We start from the raw sequence: 25,783 nt of genomic DNA on the forward strand, positions 1-25,783 counted from the left end.
AACCAATTACAATACATGATGCTCACAATTCACATTTCTTTTATTTGTTTTAAAGTATCATAAAGGATAAAGGGAGTCAAGTATATGGTGATGAAAGATCTGGCTTTGGATGGTGGGCACACAACGTAATACACAGATGCTGTATCATAGAACTGTACACTTGAAACCTATATAATTTTATTAACCAATGTCAACCCAATAAATTTAATAAAAATGGAATAATAAGAAAGAAATATTAGTAGGGTTATTTTTAAAAAACTATCATAAAATAGATCACATTTTGCCAGAGACAAAATTATCTAATTGGCATCGTAGTCTAGAAAATTTGTCCTTAGTAGAGCAGTTGCACAGTCTAGATAGGCTTATCTAACTTCAAACTGCCCTTTAGTGCTCGGATTACTCCTCATAATCTGTGATGACAAGTCCAGTTTCACCCATCACACACTTGATCCATCCAGGAGGTATGTGGTTAGACCAAATGAGAGTATGCACCCTCTATATAAGGGCATTTATCACAAGTGGTGCGTGAAACGTCTGCACACAACACTCAGAACTTATGCACTTGACTACGAGTGGTTGCAAAAGAAGCTGGGGATTATTGCTTCCTTTGGTACAGCCATGTGTTCGGCTAAAATTCTGGTGTTCTATCTTTACAAAAGAAGGAGACAGTGGAGGTTAAAGTCGATGACAAGTAGGTCTTCTCAAAACCATGCATAATCTAATAGAGTTATTTTCATTTAAAAATGTGATTTCAGTTTTCATCTAATGTGCTCATATTTTAGTTTGCCACAGGGCAGCCAACAAAATGATATATAGTAAAGTTAGTTGTGAAAATTAGTTTCCATACCATTATAAGTAACTCTGTAAAGTTTTTAATAAAGATTAAATGAAATAAAAATATGAATTTGTTCTGTGATTTAGTGCCTTTGTCGTCTTATTAGCCATCTATGCAATGTGCCATTATGTTTATTACCATATTTTTTCTAAGTCATATCACCAAGGTCATATCACTTTTTCTAAGTCAGATCACCATTTGCATCAGAGAAAGAGGATGTTTTAAATAATCTATAGCACCAATGGCACCTTAGATACCAAAAGAGAAGTCGTCTGTAGGTAAAATGGTTTCTTTTGTGTTATAAGAAAGAAAAGCAAAAATACGTCAATGTTTTTTTTTTAACATTTAGTGAGAAGGAATACTACTATGACAAGGAAAAAAAGGCTTGTCCTGGAGAGCTGTGTTGATCTACAAAGAAAGCAGGCATGGTTCTCTCTGGAGGAAAGACTGAACTAAAGTTAAACCATATTTTGCACCTTCATTGGACTGAAGCCCTTCTTCCCTGATGAAGCCTGCCAGTTGGAACACAGGTTAACCTCATTAATTTAAAGCTGAAGTTCTATTCCAGGTAATGATGCTCAAAGAACCAAGAGACAAAATATGTATCTTCATTGGATATAAGTATAGTATCCAGAGGGTAGGGGTGAATGCAGCTGATTAAAAAATATTGAGAGAGGAGTATGGGCAGAAGGAAAGAGAAGTTGAAGGTCTGGATGAGAAATTGTGGGAGGTAGTTGGCTTCCACTGAACAACTGCATGATCTACAAGGCAGTCTCTAGAGAGTTACCACTTTTTTCCTCTTAGACAGTAATGCATGCTTGAGATCGAAAGGATTCTTCAGTAAGAAGCATCAAGCCTCATCATAATTATATTGGTACTAGAGGCCCGCTGCATGAAATTCGTGCAAGGGACTCGGCCCTCGCAGCAGCCCTGGCTCCCTCGTGGCCCGACCCCTCACCCACTGGTCATTTCAGAAGGTGGTTCCACCATCTGGTCTAATTAGCATGTTAGCTCTTTATTATATAGGCTGGGCTGGCAGAAGCTAGTAAGACAGGGTCTCCTGGAAACAGACTATCCTTATGTGTGCTAAAACAATGGGTCTGAAGATACTCTGTCTTCTTCTCCAGCAATTACCAGTAGAAGATCACCACCAACATTATCAGCGACAAGAGGAGAGGGTAAGGTAACTTACCCTGGTGCACCTGCAGTTCAGTGAGACTCACTCTAAACCAGTGATGGCGAACCTATGACACGCGTGTCAGCACTGACACGCGTAGCCATTTCTGATGACACGCGGCCACTGAGGCGGCCGCATGCCGAGGATGAAACATTTGCGAAATAATGTTTTTTCCTCAAAGTGACACACTACCCGAGTTATGCTCAGTTTTTTGGCGAAGTTTGACACACCAGGCTCAAAAGGTTGCCCATCACTGCCCTAAACGGTAGCAAAAAATAGCCCTGCCAAGCCAGTTTGCGTACAACTAATTTTATGATTTCTACTAGTAAGTCAGCCTTGCTTGTTAATAATGACTGGTTTCTGTAAAGACTGATCCTCTATGATGGCACTGTCTGGGCACAGCCACTCTTTTCCATGGTAAATATTAATGGTTCTGAGGAGGTCCTACTTGTTAGTTGGTGTAGTCGCATCATGCTTTTGCTAAATTATAGGTTAATTTGTTCATTCCCAAGAATTTCTAAGCAATCTCTAAACTGACATTTTACTGCCTTTTTATATGGTATATTCTTCAGACAGATGATGACCTTCTTTTTGAGTGTTGTATCTTGCACAAAGATAATTTAAAACTATACCTAATGACATTTTATTATTTCTTACTTATATACTAGGGATGCATTAAGGGTTCCAAGGTGTTTGATTTTCCTATGTACACTTCAAACATTTGAATGTGTGTGTGTGTGTGTGTGTGTGTGTGTGTGTGTGTTAGATATAGATATATTAAGGTGACAACCTCTGCTTATGCATGGCATTTTCATCTCCCATTGAATATATTAATTATAGGAACCATACTCCATAATGTATGCCAAATCATTTCATTTCCCATTACAACTTTGGACCAAGATCATTAAAAATGTGCAGCATAGTAGCCAGACAATCATGTGCTTTATAGTGATCCCCTGATATTTAAGTACCCATCTGACATCACGGACAGTTATTACAATGTTATTGACCACATTCTCCATGTTTTACTTCACATTCTGTGACTATTTTGTAACTGCTAACTAGTTCGTATTAATCCCTTCACCTTTTTCACCTGGCCCCCCAACCCCCTCCACTCTGGCAACCATCAGTCTGTCCTCTGTACCTATGAGTCTATTTTGTTGATGTTCATTTATTTTGTTCCTTAGATTTCGCATAAAAGTGGTATTTTTTTCTCTGTCTGACTTATTTCACCTAGTATAACACCATCTAGCTCCATCCACACTATTGCAAATGGTACGATTTTATTCTTTTTATTATGCACGTCACGCAGTTTTTAGATCCAATGTCTCCTCTTAGGAGAGGGCTTCTCTGACTGTTCACACCAAATTTGATCCTGACCACCAGAGACATCGTCCTGCCTGCTTCATTTTCTTTACAGTTGTTACGATTTTATAAAAGTACCTTTATTTGTTTATTTCTTAGAACAGTAGTCACTAAAAATATAAGTAAATGAAATAATTTCAGCAAAATAATGTATTTCTGCAGATAACAGGTACATGTTCTCCCATGAAGGCAGAGGCCTGTTCCGTATTGCTCAGCACAGTATCTCCAAAGTCCGTCCAGCAGGGTGCCAGTACCATGGTTTATACTGAATTATTAGTTACTGGATGAGTGAATAAACAAGTGACCAAGTTGGGGGTTTATGTAGATGAGGCTTGTCTTAGATTTTAATTTCAAAACTCACTTTGGGCATTTCTTCCTTTCTCCCTTACCCTGGTAAGTTTGAAAGATCTTAAAGAGAATAAATGTTACCCTATCTAGCTCTATTTGCAAAGTTAGTCTCGGATGAGAGAAATATGAGTGTCTGGAACTAAATCTCTATTATTAATTGAATGTGTTGATGTTATAAATGTTCTCTTTCTAGACATATTATGATAATACATAATGCCGAGATGTGGCTATGCTCATTTGCCTGTAGTTGTTAAGGACTCGGGACCTTGGGGGATTTAATTTTTGATATCTTTATAATATGTTAAATGAATTGGTAATAATCTGTAAATTTTTGTAGCACATAAATGCAACCTATGTTCCAATAGAGTTATCTTTCTCTTTCTAAATATGGACTATTTCCACTGTAATAACAATCACAATATTGATCGTTGACTAGATCTTACTATGGACCAAGTGCTTTTCTATTCCACATTTAGTGGCTTTGCAATTTTACACATGAAGAATCTGAGGCCTACAGGATTAGGTAATTTGTCCAAAGTCACAAACTTATTAAGTGGCAGGTCCAATGGTTTTATATATATATATATATATATATATATATATATATATATGTAATAAAGCCTGAGATAACCTCTAAATTTAAGTTGTCACATCTTAAAGTGGGTAGGATTTCTAAAACAAGAAATTTTAAGTAGCCTATTGTGTAAATGAGAATGAGTTTCAGGGCTGAGTGATCAATGTCCCATGATCTCTAATACTGTCTGGCTAGAGAGAAGAAGAAAAGAACTGAATACCATCAGTGACTGATACGATGAACTTTGTTTTTGAAGGCACTACTAATATTTAATTCTCAATTCATCCGCTCATTTTTCTATGATTATAATTAGAATCTTGTGCAATTATCTTGAAAATCTTTCTGTGCATATTATGAAGCAACCCTTATGCCTTAACTAGAGGCCCGGTGCATGAAATTCCTGCACTCGGATGTGGGGGGGGTGAGAGTCCTTCAGCCTGGCCTGCACCCTCTCACAGTCCGGGAGCCTTTGAGGGACGTCCAACTGATGGCTTTGGCCCACTCCCCGGGGGAGCAGGCCAAAGCCATCAGTCAGACATCCTTAGCACTGCCATGGAGGTAGGAGAGGCTCCTGCCACCACCGAGCTTACCAGCCAAGAGTCCGGCTTCTGGCTGAGTAGCACTCCCCCTGTGGGAGTGCACTAACCACCAGGGGGCAACTCCTGCATTGAGCATCTGGTGGTCAGTGCGCATCATAGCAACTGGTCATTCCACCATTCGGTCAACTTGCATATTAGCCTTATTTTTTTATATAGGATAAGAACTGAACAAGGTGAGTGAAATATTGAACATAGTGAACATAAATTATTGTTCCTCTCTATGTGTGTATGTGTGTGTTGATGTTTTCAAAAAAATATAAACGAAGTAAAACATTTTTTTTATATTGATTTTAAAAAGGAAGGGAGAGGGACAGAGAGAGATAGAAACATCAATGCTGAGGGAGAATTACTGATTGACAGCCTCCTGCACAGCCCCCACTGGGGATCAAGCCTGCAACCCGGGCATGTGTCCTGACCAGGAATCGTATCATGACCTCCTCGCTCATTGTTTGACACTCAACCACTGAGCCACACTGATCAGGCAAAGTGAAACACTTTTTAAAAAACCATTGAATCACTGGTTAAACAAAATAATGTATGGAATACATAGGTCAGGATGTCCTTTTTGACATGCTCCCATTTTAAAATTAAATTTAATAAATCTGAATGCAGGATTATTTAATATGTCTGAATACATTTATATTAATTTTTAACTTTTCTATTTTTGAAAGTACTCAGAAAAATACACAACGTATAGGAACTAATCTACATGAAAATAATTTCTCAGTAAAATGTTTGTGTATATGTGCATGTGTGTGCACACATGCAAGTATGCGGTGTGTTTGCTAGCATACATTTTATGAGGTCATTTACAGACATAATCATGAGAGAATGAAGGTTCTTTTTTTTTTATAGCCAAGACAAATGAAGCATGCCTTCAATTAGAAACTTCTGAAAATACACTGTGATAACCTACTGAGAATGGAATTGCTTTTCTTCACAGCATTACACCCACCTCTCTTTAGAAGCCCACAGTATACAAGTGTTGTGAGTGCAATATGCTCTTCTTGAATCACTTTACTTCATTAAATGTGTTTTGTACTTCAAATACCATTCCAAGATTATACATTTGATATATCAAAATTTGTGCATCCTGCTTTTAGAGTTCAGTATGTGGATAAGGGAACCTCAAATGTCTTAAAACTCAAGTGTTATAAATGAGTATGTGAAACTTCAGATTATTAGTTTTTTTCTGAAACCCTGAAACACGTATCCCCAAATCCCTACTGTGCGATTATTCTGTTTTCAGCAAGTTAAAGTTTAATTTTCTACATTCTTAAGCAAAAACTTAGAAAAATCCATTTCTTACCTTATGTTAAAAGCAAAATAAACATATCCCCAGGAGAGAGGTGGGTATGGCTATACCTGAATTATAGGACTTATAAGATAACAAAATCAATACCAAACTGTAACACTATAACTCCTTTTTTGGGTGCTATTGTAAATACTACTTTTTAAAAATTCAATAGCCAATTGTTCACTGCTAGTACATAGATATAAAATTGATTTTTTACATATTGATTTTTATCCTACAACCTCACCAAACTCAATTTTGAGTTCTAGTATTTTTCTGATGACTAAGGAGCTTATAGCAGCTCACTCCCATTTTTCTTCTCCGTTTCTTTGTCATGCATTTAACATTTAGATATGACACAAACATATACCTCTGTTTTAGACCGTTATCATTTAGTATCTATAATAATAAAAAGGTAATATGCTAATTAGACTAGACCTCTTCCGGACATCCTTCCTGACAAAGCCAGGGCCAGAGGAGGGAAGCCTGGGTCCTGGGTGCTGGAGGGAAGCTGGTGGAAGGAAGGCCTACTCTTACACGAATTTTCGTGCATCAGGCCTCTAGTTATTAAAATAAAAAGAAAATGAATTTGACATGTAGCTTTATTTCATTTCCAGCTCTCTATTTTTTGGTGTAGAAAGATAGAGTTACATTTTATCTAGTACCATACTCCTTCCGCCTGAACATTTCTTTAACATTTATTGAACTTCAGGTATACTGCCAATTAATGCTCTCAATGTTTGATTATCTGAGTCTTTATTTTCCCTTCACTTTTGAAATATATTTGTCCTGGGTATAGAATATTGGCTTTACAATTTTATTTTTTCTTTTAGCAGGTAAAAAATGTCATTCTATTGTGTTCTGGCTTACATACTTTCCAATAAGAAACTTGTTTTCATTCTTCTCTTTGCTACCCTTATAAAAGTAGGTGTGTTTTTTTTTTTTTTTTCTTTTTATGGCTACAGGTAAGTTTTTGTTTTTTTTTTTTTTTCTGGCTGCAAGAACATTTTTTTTTCCTTTATCTTTCAATATGATATAATTGTGTGTGTGTGTGTGTGTGTGTGTGTGTGTGTGTGGTAACTGTCCTATTTAATATTGTTCAAGTTTCTTAAACATGTAATGATCTCTCATTAATTTTTTTGGGAAAAATGGCCATTATTTTACCAAATATTTCTCTACTTTGTTTCTCTCTTTTTGGCATTCCAAAGTGTACAGATGCTAAATCCTTGTTTATTATCTTACAGTTCTTGAATGCTTCATTTTGTTTGTTTTATTTTTTATATACTTTTATTTTCTTTTGTTTTGATTAAGCCTAATTCTTAGGCAGGCATGTCCTTGTATCTTGGAAGTAAGGTCTTCCCAGGCATTCTGCCCTGTCCTCAGCCAGAGGTCCATGCCCAGAACATATTCCTTCTCCTCTTCTAGTAATAGATTGATTTTTCTGTTCTTTTTACCTGGCAACAATGTGTTTTCACAAGGGTGTCAGGATGTGTTACACATTGCCTAGCAATTTAAGGTTTTTATTCCATAAGAATGATAATCTAAGCAAGCCTCTTGGCTAGTTTGTGCAGTGGCTACTGTCTCCTTTCCTCGGGAATGGACAACCAGGAATGTTTCTCATCGCTCTCACTTGCCCCAGCCACTTTGTAAGCATACATCATGTCCATGGAGAAAACCCTAAGAGTGGGAGATAATATGCTCTCTGTCTATGTCTCCCAATGATTTCATATTTTCTTACTTGCTCTTTGCCAATTTGTTACCTTGTAGCTGAATTATTTTTACCTGTTTCCAGTATCATATGCTTTAGATAAACAAGTATCTAATTACTTTTATATATAGACACCAATCTTTTCTTAAATTGTGTGTTAATTTATTGCCCTATGATCAATGGATTTTAGAAAATTTCTGAACTTTCAGGTGGTTTGGAGGAATTGTTTTGTTGTTGTTCTTGCTGTGAGGATAAGAATGATACTCATTTTGGCTTTTTATATCATAATCACAACCCAAAATCTAATACATTAGGATCTATATAATTATCTACTTGATCATTAGAAATGTCATTTTGTGATTATATGACATAGAATTTGACATCAGCTTGGATTCATAAAGTACTGTATTTTTCAATAGTTAACTTTCATTTCTTTTTCTGTGTTTGCTTTCTTTTTTTTTTTAATATATTTTATTGATTTTTTACAGAGAGGAAGAGGGTGGGATAGAGAGTTAGAAACATCGATGAGAGAGAAACATCGATCAGCTGCCTCTTGCACAACCCCTACTGGGGATGTGCCCGCAACCAAGGTACATGCCCTTGACCGGAATCGAACCCGGGACCTTTGAGTCCGCAGGCCGACGCTCTATCCACTGAGCCAAACCGGTTTTGGCTGTGTTTGCTTTCTTAATTGTTAAGTGATACTTTGCTTTTATTCTTAAATTAAAATATTTATTTTAGGCCTTGATTACTTCTCCAAGTTTCAACTCTGAATCACTTATGCCTGAACTATTAAAAAATATCTCAAATTAATAATGCCACTGAAATACACCTTCTTTATTTCTCAGAGCTCTATTTTTGAATGGAATATATATTACACACTTAATAAATCTTAGGTTTAAAGCCAAAATATAATTTTTAATTTTGGAAATGTTGATTACTGTCCCATTCACATGAAATTTTCAAATTTAAACTGATATTCTCTTTTATAACAAAGTTCAGGTTTTTTGCCAAAACCGGTTTGGCTCAGTGGATAGAGCGTTGGCCTGCGGACTGGAAGGTCCCAGGTTCGATTTCGGTCAAGGGCATGTGCCTTGGTTGCGGGCACATCCCCAGTAGGGGGTGTGCAGGAGGCAGCTGGCCGATGTTTCTCTCTCATCGACGTTTCTAGCTCTCTATCCCTCTCCCTTCCTCCCTGTAAAAAAAAAAAAAAAAAAAAAAAAAAGTTCAGGTTTTAAAGAAAATTTTATAATTAAATAGTTTCTTCCCAACCTGATTCTTAGGAAAGCACCCTTTAGCATAACTGAATAAATGAGAGAAGTCTACATTTAAAACCATTATACAGGGATGGGCAAAAGTAGGTTTACAGTTGTTCATGTGGAAAATAATACAATAATCAATAAATAATAATACAAGAACAAATTCTGTGCTTCATATATTCACAACTGTAAACCAGCTTTTGCCCTGTATGAAAGTTTGGGTTCTTTAATTTTAAAAAATAAAGTTAAAAATAATACAATTATACATACTGTAAGAAACTTTTTTAAAAAACTTACTGGTAATTGAGGAAGTAGTAGACATTAATCTTCTTAAAAATTCTTTTTAATTTCTAGGTTTCTATTGTAATTATTTCTCAAGATGATCTACAGGTATTATCTTTTCAATGAGCTGAGGACAAGGACCATTTGGTACATGGCCTATTCTAAACTAATCTCCTAATTCTCAGAACAATGAAATGCTAGAGATTCATTATTCTGTAAAGCTTCATCTTTAAAAATATTAAATATTTTCTGTTGTTTACATTGTTGACATATATAGTGCCATGTATAACAAAGACACTCTATATCTGTGAATATATAATGAAATGTAACTTGATTTGTACTCTTTATGGGTTCATTGATCAGAAATAATATTAAATCAACTTAAATGCTTATCTTTTACATTATATTTATTTCATGATAATTTTGAGTTTCTAATATTAATTTATCTCTTCACCAGAGACTATAACTTCAAGAAAAATTGTCAAGAATTGCATGTAAATGCATAATTCCGATACACTATATGATGATTCAGTACCCTTAAATAATTCTCTCTTTTTTAAAATTTTGTATTTTGTTTTAATTTCAAATCTACAAAAATGGAATACTTCTATAAAGAACTCTCAAATATTCTTTCCCAGATTTAGCCATTAACATTTTCCCAATTTGTTTTATCACTGGCTCATTCATTTATTTACACTTTTTCTCACCATACATATACATATCTTTTTGTTTCTTATTTACTTTATTTTATCCTCTAAATAAATTGACATCATACCTCCTTCTATTAATAATTCAATTATAAATACCCTTAATTTATATTCAAAAGTTCTTGATTTTCTAAAAAATATTCTCAATAGCTTTAACAATGTCTGGTCCATGATTCAATTCAGAATCATATATTTAATTAGTTGTCATGAAACGAGAGCTTCCTTTAATCTGAAAAAATCCCTCAGCCCTGTTTGACATTGATGATCTTGGTATTTTTAAATAGGTCAAGCCAGTCTTTTTTTTTTAACCGTCATATTTTATTACACATGTTTGGATTAGTAATACTTTATCCAGGTTTTAAACAATTTTAAAGCCCTTAATAAATATATAGACAGCAGATATTATGCCTATTGTGTTAAATAATTTAAAACAAAATCCCTGAGGAAAATCAACTGTACTTCAATTATTGATTGAACAAATCATTACTGAACTCCTATGGGCCAGGTCCTGGGCTGGCAGTGAGAATACAGTGGTGATAAGAGCATGGCCTCTGCCCAGAAGGAGCAAAAAGTGAATGAGAAAAGACATTTAAAATAGTTGTCAAACACATAATGCCAACCATTGTTACATGCTGTGAAAGAATGGGAAGGGCATAGTGCAAGCATACAATCAGGTTATCTCATTTAGATTGGGTTGGAGGGAGAGATTTCTCCCCTATGGATGTGACTTTTGACTTGCAACTTAAAAGATGAGTAGAAGTAAGCTAAATGAAAAGCATTTTAGAAACTCGACCACATGTGTCAAAGTCCTGGACAGGAAAGTGAAAGAAAGTCAGAAAAGAAGCACAGTAAGAGGAAGGAGTGGTATATGGTGAAGACAAAAGACATAGCTGTCACCAGAGTTTGTAATTCCTCTCAAGTTTATTAAGAATTTGAAAGTTTATTCTAAGTGCAATTTTACCCATGAAAATTGTTTACTAGAAGTCACATCATTAGATCTGCACTTCCTTCCATAGAGTTAACTTTATTCTCCCCACCTTTTAAATTATAATTGTCTTAAGTGTTTCCTCTACATAACATTGAACATCACTTCAGATGGTTTTATAATTTTTGCTTCAACCATCAAATATATAGTATAAGAAACACATTGAGACAAGGGATACTCATTTCTTTGTTGTTGTTTTTTATTTCTTAACCCATTTTGTTGTTCTTATTTGCCTTCTGAAGTTTCAAGCCTTCTTTTGTTATAATTTCCCGCTGTCACTAGGGCAGAAAAGAGAGAAGCTGAGAGAGCCAACCAGCTCTGCCCCTAAGACTTTGCTCTGCCTCATGGATGCCAGGTGGAGGCTCAGTTCCCTGCTGATGCTTATTATGTGAGTGGGCACTGTGGGTAGAGCAGAGTGTTGACTATCCCTGCTTTGTCCTATCACAGTGAGTCTTAATGCTGCCCAGTGGTGCTGAAGGCTTAGCTCCTGGACCCTATGAGCACTACCCTGGTCTGAAATCAGTGTGCCACCTGCCACCTGCCTCTGCTGTCTGGGGGGTTGGAAACCAGCTCCTGCCAGGTCCAACTGACATCACTCTGCCTCCTGTTTTTGTGGTTGGGGGGCAGAGTTTGAAGATCAGCTCCTTACTATGCCCCGCTGCAGCCACCAGGTGGAGATTGTGGGAGACAGAGTGCAGTTTTTCTCTAGCTATTTGGCTGGAGAAAAGTGAATGTTGCCAAGAAAAGTTTTCTATTGTTAAACCACCCTTTCTTGGTCATTTTGGTGGAATAGGAGCTTTTACGTGGAGCTTTTTGTCTGCTCCTGTGGAAAGCCATTCAGGACAGCAAGCTTCTCCAGCACCCTGGCAAAAATATACGGGAAATAAGGATTCCACGGAAACTCCCTGCCATTTGTTAGCTAAGAGAAGGGAGTATTTGAAGAGAGCCTTGGGTGTGGGGGTGGGGGATGAAGTGTATAGTTTTTACCATAATAAGCTTAAGTTTTCTTCAAGACAGCGGTAATATCACAGTGCGGAGGTGATGATGGGTAAAGTACAAATTCAGAAAAAATGAGAGAGCAGTGCAGAGAAAAACATATTTGTCTGTTTCTCTCTGGAGTTGTATGTGGTAAACACTATTATGTTTTTCTCAAAGTCATTTCCTTTTATTATATATAAATGTTAGTCTGAGTCCATTAGAACATATTTGACACTTTGGAAGAATGGAAGAGAGAGATAAATACAAAATGAGCTAATAGCAGCACATTTAAGTGGTTTGTTTTTCACAAAGTGTCCCAAAAAGGAGATGAGGTGTCTGACATCTAGTCTTTTAAGTGTCTTTCTCTCCAAAGCATATCTGAACATCCAAATGTGGAAGAGAGGAAATTGGGCACCTCAAAATGACTCTTTTAAGAGCTTTTCTCTAGCTCCCAAAGAGATTTGTTTGTTTCTAAGAGATTTATTTTGTTATTATCACATCTGAAATGCACTCGGAAGGAAGAAAAGGACTTTTGTTAGCTCAGAACAATAATAAATCAGCTATCCTAAGTGCATTTCTGTCTTAGAGATTTATTTTGTTTTGTTATAATTGAGATGAGTCAAGGAGACAACAGTATGGAAACACTTTTGATTCTGCATCAAGACAAAGGTCAGTAACTTAAGACTCAAGCATCCTCAGAGTAAAAACACTTTTTAAATATCTGTTGATGGGGAAAAATGCTCTAGTGAGGATTCAATCTGTCAGTGTACAACACCAGGCAGAATACAGTGCAATGCCAAGGGCCTGCTGTCCACCAAAATATTAGAAGAAGCAAGTGTTTTAGGAAAAAACATTTTGTTCGCTATTCTTTGAGTACACTGGGAAAGCTAAATTTAGACCGGAAATTACTATTTCAGTGAGATCATTAGCTCCATGCATTTTGAGATAGCTCAATTTTTATAGCAGAACAACTGTCAAACTTTCTAACGTATTAGACATAATTTTTTCAGGCACCTATCTACTTCACACAAAGTATGTGGCTTTTAGGTTAATTTTCCATACCACATTTTTACATAGAGAATTAGATATGGTAGTTAGCAAAGGAGAGTTCTAATCCTTCCAATATGACCTATGATCTCTGTGTGCTTGGGAAAAAAAATGTAACTTCTCTTAGTACCAGCTTTGTCACCATTTAACAAGGATGATGATGTCTATCCAGCAGGATACGTTTAGTATGAGTTATAACACAGTGTGTGCTACATGAACAGAAGATGTTGTTATACACTTAGTGTCAAGAATGCATACCACCACAACTATTTGGGGAATGAGCAATGCCATAGAAATTAGATAACACAAACTTGGGAGGTATGGGGGAATCTAAAGTCTAGAGAGGGTAAGTTGTAGGATCAGAAAATTCACGTATTTTTCACTTACAACTATGGCAAGGTGAACATGTCAGAGTTTACAGGAAAATCCAAGAAGCTGACCTGGGTGGTAAAGTAGACTGCAAAGTAGGAGCCCATGGAGAGATCAATGAAAATGACCATTTCATCTGCTGCCTTTGAGGGCCTCAAGATAGTATGTACTTGGTGGTGATCCAGGGGCTGCTCTTAGCAAGCAGGGCCAGCCAGCAATTGAGGAGACAAAGTAGTGCATGAATTTTAACAAACAAAAATATCTTCAGATAGAAAAAATAGATTCTCAAGACTTTTCTAAGACTTCAGTTTCATGAAATACATTGGTAAGTGATAAACTAAAGAAAGCCAACCATATATGTATATTAACATTATGTCATGTTTTCAATCACCCTTTTATAGGTATGGCCTTTTATTATCCAATATGTGGTTATCAGAAAAACAAAAGAACATTTTAAATATAAAAAAACACTAATATGCTAATTTTTTGAATTTGACATTTTGTTAGGATAACACATAAAACAAAATATCCTATCTTATTAAATGTGTTCTGTATTTTCCTGAAGTAAACTCTTAAATTTCTGGTGCTATTTTTTTAAGGTTGAATATTTTGTTCCTTAAAAGTATGCAGCCTACAGCTTAAAGAAAAGGTGATTTTAAAAATAATTATGCATATATATATATATATATATATATGCAATCACAGTTATAAAAATTCATCTTTTCTTTAACATAGAATAAGATTCAGCATTCAGATGCTGAATCTTATTCTATGTTAAAACCAAGGGGATAGAATCTTTAAGGATAATGAGTTTAATCACAGGAGGGAATTAAGTTCTTTAGAGCTCTAGGAGCCTATTGATTTAAATTCTTTTCACTTCTTTAAAAGACAGACCTAGCATTCCCTTAACAAAGATTATTTGACAAAGAAAATATATGTCTAGAGTGTGGCTGAAACCTAACCTATCAGGGATCAAGTGCACATTGTATCATTTCTTCCTAGGTCATGCATTGATGATTTTCACATCTTTATTTTGAAAAAGAAGTTACAAAAAACAAACAAACAAAAACAGTATTAAAATTATCAAAGTGCTTTCTAAACCAAGGAATCCCCAATATTTTGTAAATGTGCAACATGCCTCCAAACCAACAGCTCCCCTTTGCAAAAATCATGTATCTGTGTATGTATCTGTCCATCTACCTGTCTTCTACCTGTTATTTATAGATATGCATATAATGAAGAAATATTTCATTTTGTGGAATTATTTATTTGATATAAAACTAATGAGTTTTTTAATTGCAAAACTGATTTACTTATTACCTAATAAATATCATAATTCTCACTTGCTAGACCTATTAGTGTCACAAAACCAGAAGTATCTTGCAAACTTTTCCTCTTCCACATTCAAAATCACTTCATTCAATGATCAATAAATATTTTTTCAAGTGCCTATTACATTCCAGATACTGTGGTAAGCAAAGAGGATGCAATGTTGACCACAGAGAGCGATATGCTTCTTGTCCTAATGGGATTCATGATCTCATAAAAAAAATAAACATCAATCAAATATGCATGTATAATTACACAGTTTGTGATTTTGTATGAAGGAACTAAAAAGTTGAATAGAAAACTATGAAATAATGCTTGAAATCTTGATTTCATCAAAGATCAAATCTTTGGTGAACCTAAGCAAACTTTAAGACATCTAATATTAGAGAACAAATAGGGACTTCAATACACACGTCCACAGCTCCAAGAAGAGTTCAGCTCAAGGATCTACATATATAAAAGCCTAAGTGACCTTTATGATGGAACGGCCAGAACAACCGATTGACCAGTCGATATGATGCGCAATGACCACTAGAGGGCAGACACTCAATGCAGGAGCTTCCACAGCTAACCTCCCAAGGCCAGCCAACCTCCCATGGCCAACCAACCTCCCCCAGGCCCTCCTCCCGGCCAGCAAACCTCCCACTGTCCTTTCCCCCAACTGGCAGGTCCCGTCCAGCAGCCAGCAGGCCCTGGCAAGCCTGGCCCCAATCAGGACTGGGCAAGATGGCCCCAATAGGTCCTGGTCGCCGGCCAGGCCTAGAGACCCCACCTGCGCAAGAATTTTGTGTACCGGGCCTCTAGTGTGATTGTAAATATGAGAGTTATCTGCATGTAGATTGGATTAAAGTTGTGAATATGGATGATATTGCTGAGAGTAACAACACAAAGTATGAGAATGAAAAGGCCAGGGCACAAAAAGGACAGCTAACTCCACTATTTTTTCAGTCTGATAGAAGAGGATGAAATTGTAGAAGAGTTCAATAGAGGTGGAATAAAATGGGAGAATATGGCACCTGGAATTTTACAACCACAGCTCTGAGACTGAATAGATTTGAATTTGAAATAGCTTCAGAGCCTCTGTCTAGGGAATTTCTAGCTCAGTTAGGATAACGTGTTAAGTCAGTCAGAACAGGAATCAACAATGAATTAGGGGAATTACTTTTGTAAATTTGCTAGAAGAGATAATGACTAGGTTGAATGGTCTTAGATATAGAATTTATTTTTGTCAAGACAATACATGAGTAAGTACAAACACACATTTGTGGAAGCACACATTTTGGATTCAGAAAAATATTTTGAATAATCATGTTATTATGTGTTCACAGACCTTTAAGGACATCTTAACCTCCATAAAAATATAAGTTCACACTCAAATGTAAAATTTTAGGAAAGTATACATATGTTATTTTTAAATGCAATGTGATTACCTCCATAGCATCACATTTTGAAACTCATTGCCTTTAACCACCTAGCAAACAGTTGAAGCAAGAAATAGAAATTTAATCTCCTGAGATTTCTTTATGTTTTTTTCTCTGAACAATGCACATTCTCTTGCATTCACAATCACTTGAGCCCATTAAGTACACAAAAGGCAACACTGTTTTTAAAGCAATGGCTTTAATTTTTTTTTGATGGAGGGTATGCAGCTGGTAAAATGATAAGAAGACAAACATGCCTCTGTTGGAAGGTATCATTTAAAGGAATATTTTAGATTGATAGATACTAACTGTTTTAGTTACTTATCAAATTATCTCTCTTTTTAGTTTTTTTAATCCTTGCTCAAAGATATATTTTATTGATTTTTAGAGAGAGAGGGAAGGAGAGAGAGAAAACATTGATTGGGATCGGTTGCCTCCTGCATGCTCTAGGAATGGGGATTGAACCTGCAACCTAAGTATGTGCCCTGACCAATGTTCAGGAAAATGCTCCAATAAACTGAGACACCTGGCCAGACTCCAATTATCTCTCTTTAACAGTGTAATAGACATACAATATGCCAGGTATGACTTTTTTATTGGTATAGTGTTTGGACTAAAAATGTAAATATTGTCCTAATTGTCATGGTCAAAAGTCTAAGGTCTGACTATATAATTAGATATAATTTTAATGTTACTTAAAAAAAGCCTCAAGAATATAGGAAAATGGAACAAATAAATTGTGTATGTTATAAAAAGCATGCTAATTTAAAATATATACATATAATTTTAAATTTAAAACTATTAAGAAAATATAAAGATCTATCTTAGATAAAAATAGAGAAGAAATGGTGGGGTTTGTCCATTAATCCATTCATATATTTGGGAAAGATTATTTGAAAAATTTAAAAAGGAAATGGGTCCATTTCAAAATATAAAATAATAAATTTTAAACATATGAATTAAAAATAATGTATCAATTTATTTAAAAGTTATCTAATCTCAAACTGAGCATAGACAAATTTATTTATGGAGGTGAATTTATTTATACTAATTAACTTCGTGTGTTACTTTTTTATTATTTAACAAACTAGTCACACACCTTTGCAATAATTTCCATTTTACTACATGCTTAATAGCTAAAAGATACGTCCAGAGTCTCTCTAAGTACATTCAGAAATCTGGTTCATGATATACACGATAGTTAGCACAATCTCTGAGGGACAGAAGAAATACTTAAAATGTAAGCCCCCTGATTCCATGGTTAGGAGAGAAACATTTTGACTTCACAAGAAAGTTTGTTTTCTTTAGAACAATAACATTTGTAATTGCAGTAGGGTCACAGTCAAACAAATTTGACTACTAAAGAAGATTAACGGGACTTTAAATGGCAATGCCCCTGAAGCTACAGTTCATGCCCTTTTTTGTAGATAAATGCAACAGCATCAGAGTAAGGCTATTCCTCATTGCCAAAAACTGCCTCACAACAAAGAGTCCAAAATCCAGGCACAGTCTCCAATTGTCCTCCTTCCATTGGGCAAAAAAGACACACTTCCCTTTTGAACCAAGATCCATGGACACTAGCATGGGACACTATGGACCAGGAGGCCCAGTATGAACTCTCAGCCAGGTTCTTGTCCTCTGCTGGTCAGATAGGCACATTCGTGCTATGTGTCAAGTCTCAATGACAGAGCTCTGTAGAATTCTCTGAAAACTGAATTCAAATAATGAATATCCTCGACTTCGATAAAGCATGCTGACAAGCTAATACAAACTCTCTGAATTTATCTTGTGAGAGTGACAATGTGCCCATTTTAAGCCTAGGTCTGTGCAGCTATCGCCATGAGTGGCAAATATACTTGTTAGGCCACTGAGCCAAGGATACTGTTGGCTACTCAGGCAGCAGACTCAGTCCTAATCTACCCCTTAGAGATGCCTAACCAGCTGAGTCAGCGAAATCTCTCCAGTTTACCACAGACATGTGAGAAATATATGTCACTGGGGTATTCAAAAGAGAATTGTTTGTTTTTGTTTATTTATTTGGGGGTTATGCAGTAATCGTTGATGGATATCTATTTTTTAGTTTTTTATTCTTTTTGCGAAGCCTTATCGCTTCTCAATATCAGAGCCCAAAAAGGATGAATTGGGAATAAGGAAGTTAGTGGTATGCAGGCCTGCAAATGCCAGGCGGTTTTTACAAATTATCATAAGTCAAGTCAAATTACTACAAGAGAAAGCATATAAAATATTTTCTTTGTGTCCATGCTTTCCTTTCCATAGAAGAACCAAAGTAATCTCATCATTACAAAAAGCATTTGTATTGTAATCAAAATAAAATCCCAAGTCTTCACCAGCATGATATACATGATCTAAATCATGCCATCCTCTTAAGCCTTATGTTAATCTATACTCTCTCAAATTCATTATTTGTTCAGCTACATTAATCTTATTAAAATCCATCAGATGTTATAACGTTATCTCTCTGGCCCCTACTCCTTTTGCACTTCCCCATCGTCCCTGAACTTCTTTTATTTTTTCTGGATATTACTGTGTTCTTCAAGATATCACATGATTCACTCTAATTATCATCCAGCTCTCAGCTCAGGTGCCATGCATCATAAAGTTCTCTTTGAGCACACACCTAAATCAACCATTTTCTCAGTCACTGTCTCCCACTACCAGATTTTATTGTCTTTCGAGCACTTATCATTCTCTGATGTTTATTTCATTTTGGTTTTCATCTTTCACTGGTAAGTAAATCATGAAAGCAGAGCCTTCAGCTATGGTGTTTGTGTTCATAGCTGTATTCCTAGAACTTCAAACTTTGCCAAAATTAGAGCAAGTGCACCAAAGATGTCATACTAAGGAGTAAGGAAATTGGAAAAGTTTAGTTGATGAGGTATATATTATGATTCCATTTTAGTAATGTTAACTAATAAGGTTCCAAGGATTGAACCAGCTACCTTAGTGTTGCTCAAATAGTACATTGCAGAGCTAGGTTTTGAACCCTATTATTTGGACTCCAAGAGTTATTATATTTCCATGAACACACTGGGCAGGTTTCCTGGGCTAAGCAAGCTCAGATACCTATGCTTCTTATCTATTTGTAGTAGATAAGGGGTTTTAAAAGAGCCATTTTTACTATGTTTATTTCTAAAGTGACTTGTATACATGGATAGAATCTACAAGTACATCAATAGATATAACAATCAAATTTTATGTAACTAAAAACTGCTTATTTTACAATTAATAAAATATAATGAAGAGACAAATATTTCAGAAGATTCAAAATATGCACTGTAATTTTCAAGAATCTGGTGGCACATAATTCACGTAGCTGAAATTAAGGAATTCAGTGCAAGAATGAGAGAGCCTTGGCTGGTGTGGTTCAATTGGTTGGGCACCATCCAGTGCACTGAAAGGTGCTGGTTTTATTCCAGTTCAGGGCACATGCCTGGGTTGTGGGCTCAAACCCTAGTGGGGGCTTTGTAGGAGGCAATCGATGGATGTTTGCTCTTATGTTGATGTTTATCTCTCTTCCTCTCTCTCTAAAAATCAATAAAAATATTTTTTAAAATAATGAGAGAAATATTTAAAATTTTCTTATGATTTTTTTCCCTTTCATGTGGATTCTATCACCAGGTTTCTTTATTAAAATGGCTCAACTACAGCAATTAAAATCAGTCTGGTTATTTCATTTTATTTTATTGAAAAGGTCAAAGTAGACAAAGTGGAATTATAAATATGGTAAGCCAATATGTCTTTTATTTTCAATAAAATTTTAATTGAAAAAGTTTTAATAACACTGAAGAAAAACATCATATGCATATTGGATTTTTTGTCTCATGTAAGTTAACATATTTTCATCTGCTAAATAATGAATTACTTATCATTTTTCATTCTTTTTAAATACTTATTCCATTCATAGTTAGAAACTCCATCATTTTAGCTCACACTCTATTTTTACTAAATCATTCCTAGAGAGTGAAGGCACTAAGCTTCAAAATATTTTTATTTATGCCTTTATCTGCTTATTAATATGAAGTCTATGTCCCTCAGTTCACTAGGGAAGATCATAACTAGGAAAGATCATAACTTATTTATCATATGAAAATATCACATTATTTATCTTCTGATCAAATGGGAACATAAGCTAAATTTCAAATGTCTTAATAGTTTATAATCTCAAAGGCTATTTGTTTTCACTGGAGTAGTGAGAGAAATTTTATCAAGTGCCATTGGAATTTGATCATATATTAACATTGGTCTGATATCCACCCACTATATCAAAATGCCTAAACCCAGTGCTTTTAAATGTATGCTTTACCACCTTTATAATGTGGATATCCTCTATAAAGCAAAGCCAGGTCTCGGGAGATTATGTTGTGAAATATAGTCACTATACACTCATCATTAATGAGTGGATTTAAGATTTTTCTCCCTCTGTTATGGCTGCCATGATTTCAAATGCCCTTGTCAAGAGGAAAAAATAAGCCTGTCAGGTCAGTTTATAAATTTATTAGTTGAAAGTTTCTTTTAGAACACATAGAAGTTATCTAAACTGAATTAATTACACAAACACACTTTATCTACTTTCAGAACAGATTGTTTTGGGGTTGAAGATATGCCCTTCTGACTTGCTTGCATTGATTTACGCAGGGTTATTGAAAATTATTAAATTATTTTGCCCTTTTTTCTCTTTCTCACCAAAAAATTTTTTTATTGCTTGATGGTATACATGTCATTTGTTAGAGTCATTATTAATGATTAAGAAAGGCAGCCAGATAAAACATACTTAACTTTAAAAAATGAAAATATCTTATGATTTTTAAGCATTCTATTTTTCAGAAATATGCAAATTAATACAAAAATTAGATGCTACTCATTCATCTAATTTCTTCAAAAGCAAAAGTGTGGTGAAGTTATTACTCCCATGTCTTGTGGACAATTAGCATTCATATCATATTTAGGATAGTAACATAAATATATCAATCAAAATTTCAATGTGCATAACATTTGAGCTAGCATTTCCAACTCTTAAGATTCTATCCCACAAATATAACCACATATTAACAGAACTATATATGTTTATAAAATAGTCCACTAGAACATTGCTCATAATAGCAAAAAATGGAAATGATCTATACTAATAAAAGCCTAGGAGGTCCTCGCGCCCTCGCACCCTCACGTCATCACAAGATGGCCGTCCCCATGTGGTCACAAGATGGCCACCACAAGATGGCTAGCAGGGGAGGGCAGTTTTGTGTGATCACACCAGCAGGGGGGGAAGTTGGGGGCAAACAGGTCAGCAGGGGAGGGCAGTTGGGGGCAATCGGACTGGTAGGGGAGGGCAGTTGGGGGCGATTGGGCCAGCAGGGGAGTAGTTAGGCATCAATAGGCCAACAGGGGAGTGGTTAGGGGCAATCAGGCAGGCAGGCAGGCAGGCAGGCAGGCAAGTGGTTAGGAGCCAGCAGTCCCGGATTGTGAGGAGGATGTCTGACTGCCGGTTTAGGCCTGTGGAATTGGGCCTAAATTGGCAGTTGGACATCCACTGAGGGGTCCCAGACTGGAGAGGGTGCAGGCTGGGCTGAGGGACACCCCCCCCAGTGCACGAATTTCATGCACTGGGACTCTAGTATTTATTATAGAATCTTATGTAATAAAAGCATAATACTAGTATGCAAATTGACCAAACAGCATGACAGCGGAACGACCATCCAGACAACCATCCATTGGTGCCAGGCCCCGCCATCGCCCCATGATAACCCCACAGAGGGAGGCCCAGGCCACTGGCCAGCAGGGGGATCAATGACACCCATTGGTGCCAGGCCCCGCCATCGCCCCATGATAACCCCACAGAGGGAGGCCCAGGCCACTGGCCAGCAGGGGGATCAATCAGAGGGCTCCACAACTGCCCCAAAAAGGGAGGCCCAGGTCACCGACCAGCAGGCTGCGGCAGGTGGGTGGGCCTCCCTCTGTGAGGGAAGTCTGGGGCCCCAGTGCCAGCTGCCAGAGGGAAGCCAGTGCTGGCAGCCGGGAGAAGGAAGGCCTACTCTTGCATGAATTTCATGCATCAGGCCTCTAGTTGTTTATAAAATAATTTTGTGTATTATGTTATTTATAATACAAATATACATACTATAATCTACTCTGTGGAAATGTTAAGTAGCAATTATAAAGAATGAACTTTAAAAAAAAAAGAATGAACTTTACAGATAATAGAGGTCTCTAAGGGAACTCAATGTAGGAAATAATTTTCAGAATATACTTTGGGTATAGGAATAAATTGGTGACTTTTTGTTTGTTTTTTGTGGATGGACTTTAGTCTTTTATGCCATATTCATCCACATAATTATAGGCTTTTCACAATAAATATCAATGTAAAATTTTAAATTAAAACTTAAAAAATATTAAATAAGGGTTTATTTAAAAACAGATTATACATTTACAAAAAGGATGTTTTTGAATATGTATTAATGAATATTGTGGTACTAATTTTGTTTTAATGTTTAATTTCTCTACATGGAAAAGCTGAAATTTTAACTAATATAATTGTACATTAGGGTAGTAGAGATAAAAGGTACAAGTCTTGATGCACATATATATACTAGTCTTTCTATCAGTACATATAGAAAGGCAACTCTTAATTCCTTGCTACGTTAAATATATCATTATTACTTGCTCTGAAAAATAAAAATATCAATATTAATGTGTTTTATAAAAATCAAAGTGTTTTTTAGGTCACTTAAAAATATATGATAGCATAACATCATATATGCATTTTTTCTTGGTTTTACAATTATCTTTCATTGTCTTAAACAATTTTAAAATATAAACATTTTAACCTATATATAAAATTATAAGCCTTCATATTTATTCAATTAATATATAGCATCCTGGTTGAGAATGAAATTTAAGTTTTAGTTTTTATCTGCTCTGTAAACATATGCATAAAAGACATATTTTTCTTCTCAATGTCAATCTTACCTAGTAATAAACATGTACATTGTCTGTACCTCCACTATGCCCACAGCCAATCAGAGTGAGTATGCAAATTAGAAGGCCAAAGATGGTGGCTGCCCAGCTGCTCCAGGCACGGAGTGGCCAGGCGGGGCAGGACGCCTGCTATAAGAGGGAGGGCAGGTGGGGCGAAGGGATCTACAGGAGCAGAGTGCCGCAGCGAAGTCAAGACTGCAGACTCTAGAGTCTGCAGTGAAGACAAAGATGGCAGACTTCAGCCAGAGTCTGCAGCAAAGAAGACGGCAGACTCTGGCTGGAGTGAAGACCTGGGTCCCAGGTGCCAGAGGAAAACCGGTTGCTGGAAGCCAAGGAAGGAAGGCCTATTACACAAATCTCTTCTTGCAATGTGCCTCTAGTGTAAAAATAAAATAATCTAAACAAATCAATATAAAGTATTTTACCTCTGTCCATATATACCAGAGCTATAACTAAATTAACTAAGGTAAGTTAAACTAGTCTAGAAATGATAAGAATTGTACATGCATATCCAATATATTGAGTACAACTTAGAATTATTATTTTTTAATAATTCTTTTAAAAGTAAAAAAAAGTAGAATAACTTTTACTGTATGCTTTATAGTGGAGTTATAAGATGAAGGCCTTGGGACTCTAAGCATAAGTTAATTTCTTACTATTTTCTCTTTTCATTTCAAGATTTGTCACTGGACTAATATATTTGGTCCCTTATTCTATTTTCATTACACTGTAATTTCACAATTGCCAGGAGAATAAATTAATTCTCTGTAGTTTTTCTTTCTTCAGAAGGATGTATTATTAAAGAACTTTATACTGTTATAGCTTAGTACACTATATGTTCCAATTCATCTGACAAAGATGTTAACACAAATAGAGACTTAGTACATTTTGGAGAACATAATTAAAGTGAAAAAAACAATGATGCAAATGTTGTCAGTTTTAACCTACATTCTACTTTGTCAGTCATTCTTGGTAAAGTAAACACTTCCTAATAGCTACAGGTTTATTCATAAGCCTGTCTGAGACATTATTACTTAGAGTATTCTATCTTACTTCTGTCTGACACGTTAAGTTTAGGAAGATATCTTAAGCTTTTGTTTTTCTCTAAATCAATGCTTTATAATAAGATGTGCCTATACTATTTAATTTTTATATTTTTCCTAGAGTTTAGTTCACATGTACACCATAATTGTTCAAATCACATATACCATCTAGACTGAGTAATGACAAGGCCACATACTTTCTAAGTTTTTTAATTTAATTTTGCTGTATCTAAAATTAAAATAAAATAAATTGACTTGGAAATACCTATACTAATAAAAGGGTAATATGCTAATTAGAGTGGGGATCTTCCGGATGTCATTCCAGAAAAAGCCACAGCGGCTGCGAGGCCCCGGGGCTCACAGCAGCCGTGGGCTCAGGCAGCCATGGGCTCAGGTAGCTATGAGGCCCGGGGCTTAGGCCTTACAGCTGCCGTGGCCAGCAGTGGTAGCAGCAGTGAGGTAATGGGGGTGGCACCTTCCCCTGATCAGCCCAGTTGCTTCCTGTAGAGGGAGACCACTCTGTGGGAAGCAGGCCTAAGCTGTCAGTAGGACATCCCCTGAGGGCTCTTGGACAGTGAGAGGGGGCAGGCTGGGCTGAGGGACCCCTCTCCTCAGTGCACAAATTTTCGTGCACTGGGCCTCTAGTAATTTTTATAAAGAAATGGGCTTAGGATGAGATTTGCAGTTCAACATTAATTATTTCCATTTTTTCCATTATCCTATAATGGAGGTTGTCATCAATAATAAAGAAATTCTGCAATCTGACTAGTAATAAGTGTATATATATATATATATATATATATATATATATATACACATATATATATACACACACATACATATATATACTTATTATATATATTTATAACATATATTATGTATTTATAATATATATATACATATATATATTATAAATACATAATATCACTTTGGTTTTATTTTAAGAAGTTTTAATCATTTACTTACTTTAAAAGTTAAAGTAATCATTTACTTACTTTAAATATTATAGTAAAAAGAAGTAGATATACTTCTTTTTACTATAATATTTCCCTTTAAACAATAATTCAATGTTTATCAATGATGATGTTTCACTGAATATTGTATATTTTAGATGAGCTACTTTCAAAACTAAAATGTTGTTTGCATTCTACAATATATGATCTATTATGATGGTTTAAAGGTAGTTTCAAATTGATGTTCGGTAAACATCAATTTTCAAAAAAAGATTAGGAGGGTAATAAGAAAATGAGGGGAAAAATCATTGCACTATTATTGAGTTCATAGCATATTCAACGTTATTTGTAATGATGTCTAAAACTCAGAAGATCATCTAAGAAAGCTAATGCATGTGCTAATATTAATATTCCTGATCTGTCAAAAAATCATAGGAAATCTCATGGTATCAAAATATAAACACCTAGGCCTGTTATGTGTGGCTCAATTGGTTGAGCTTCAACCCAGACACCTACT

The sequence above is a fragment of the Eptesicus fuscus genome, chromosome 10, assembly GCF_027574615.1.
Source record: "Eptesicus fuscus isolate TK198812 chromosome 10, DD_ASM_mEF_20220401, whole genome shotgun sequence".
Classification (NCBI taxonomy): domain Eukaryota; kingdom Metazoa; phylum Chordata; class Mammalia; order Chiroptera; family Vespertilionidae; genus Eptesicus; species Eptesicus fuscus.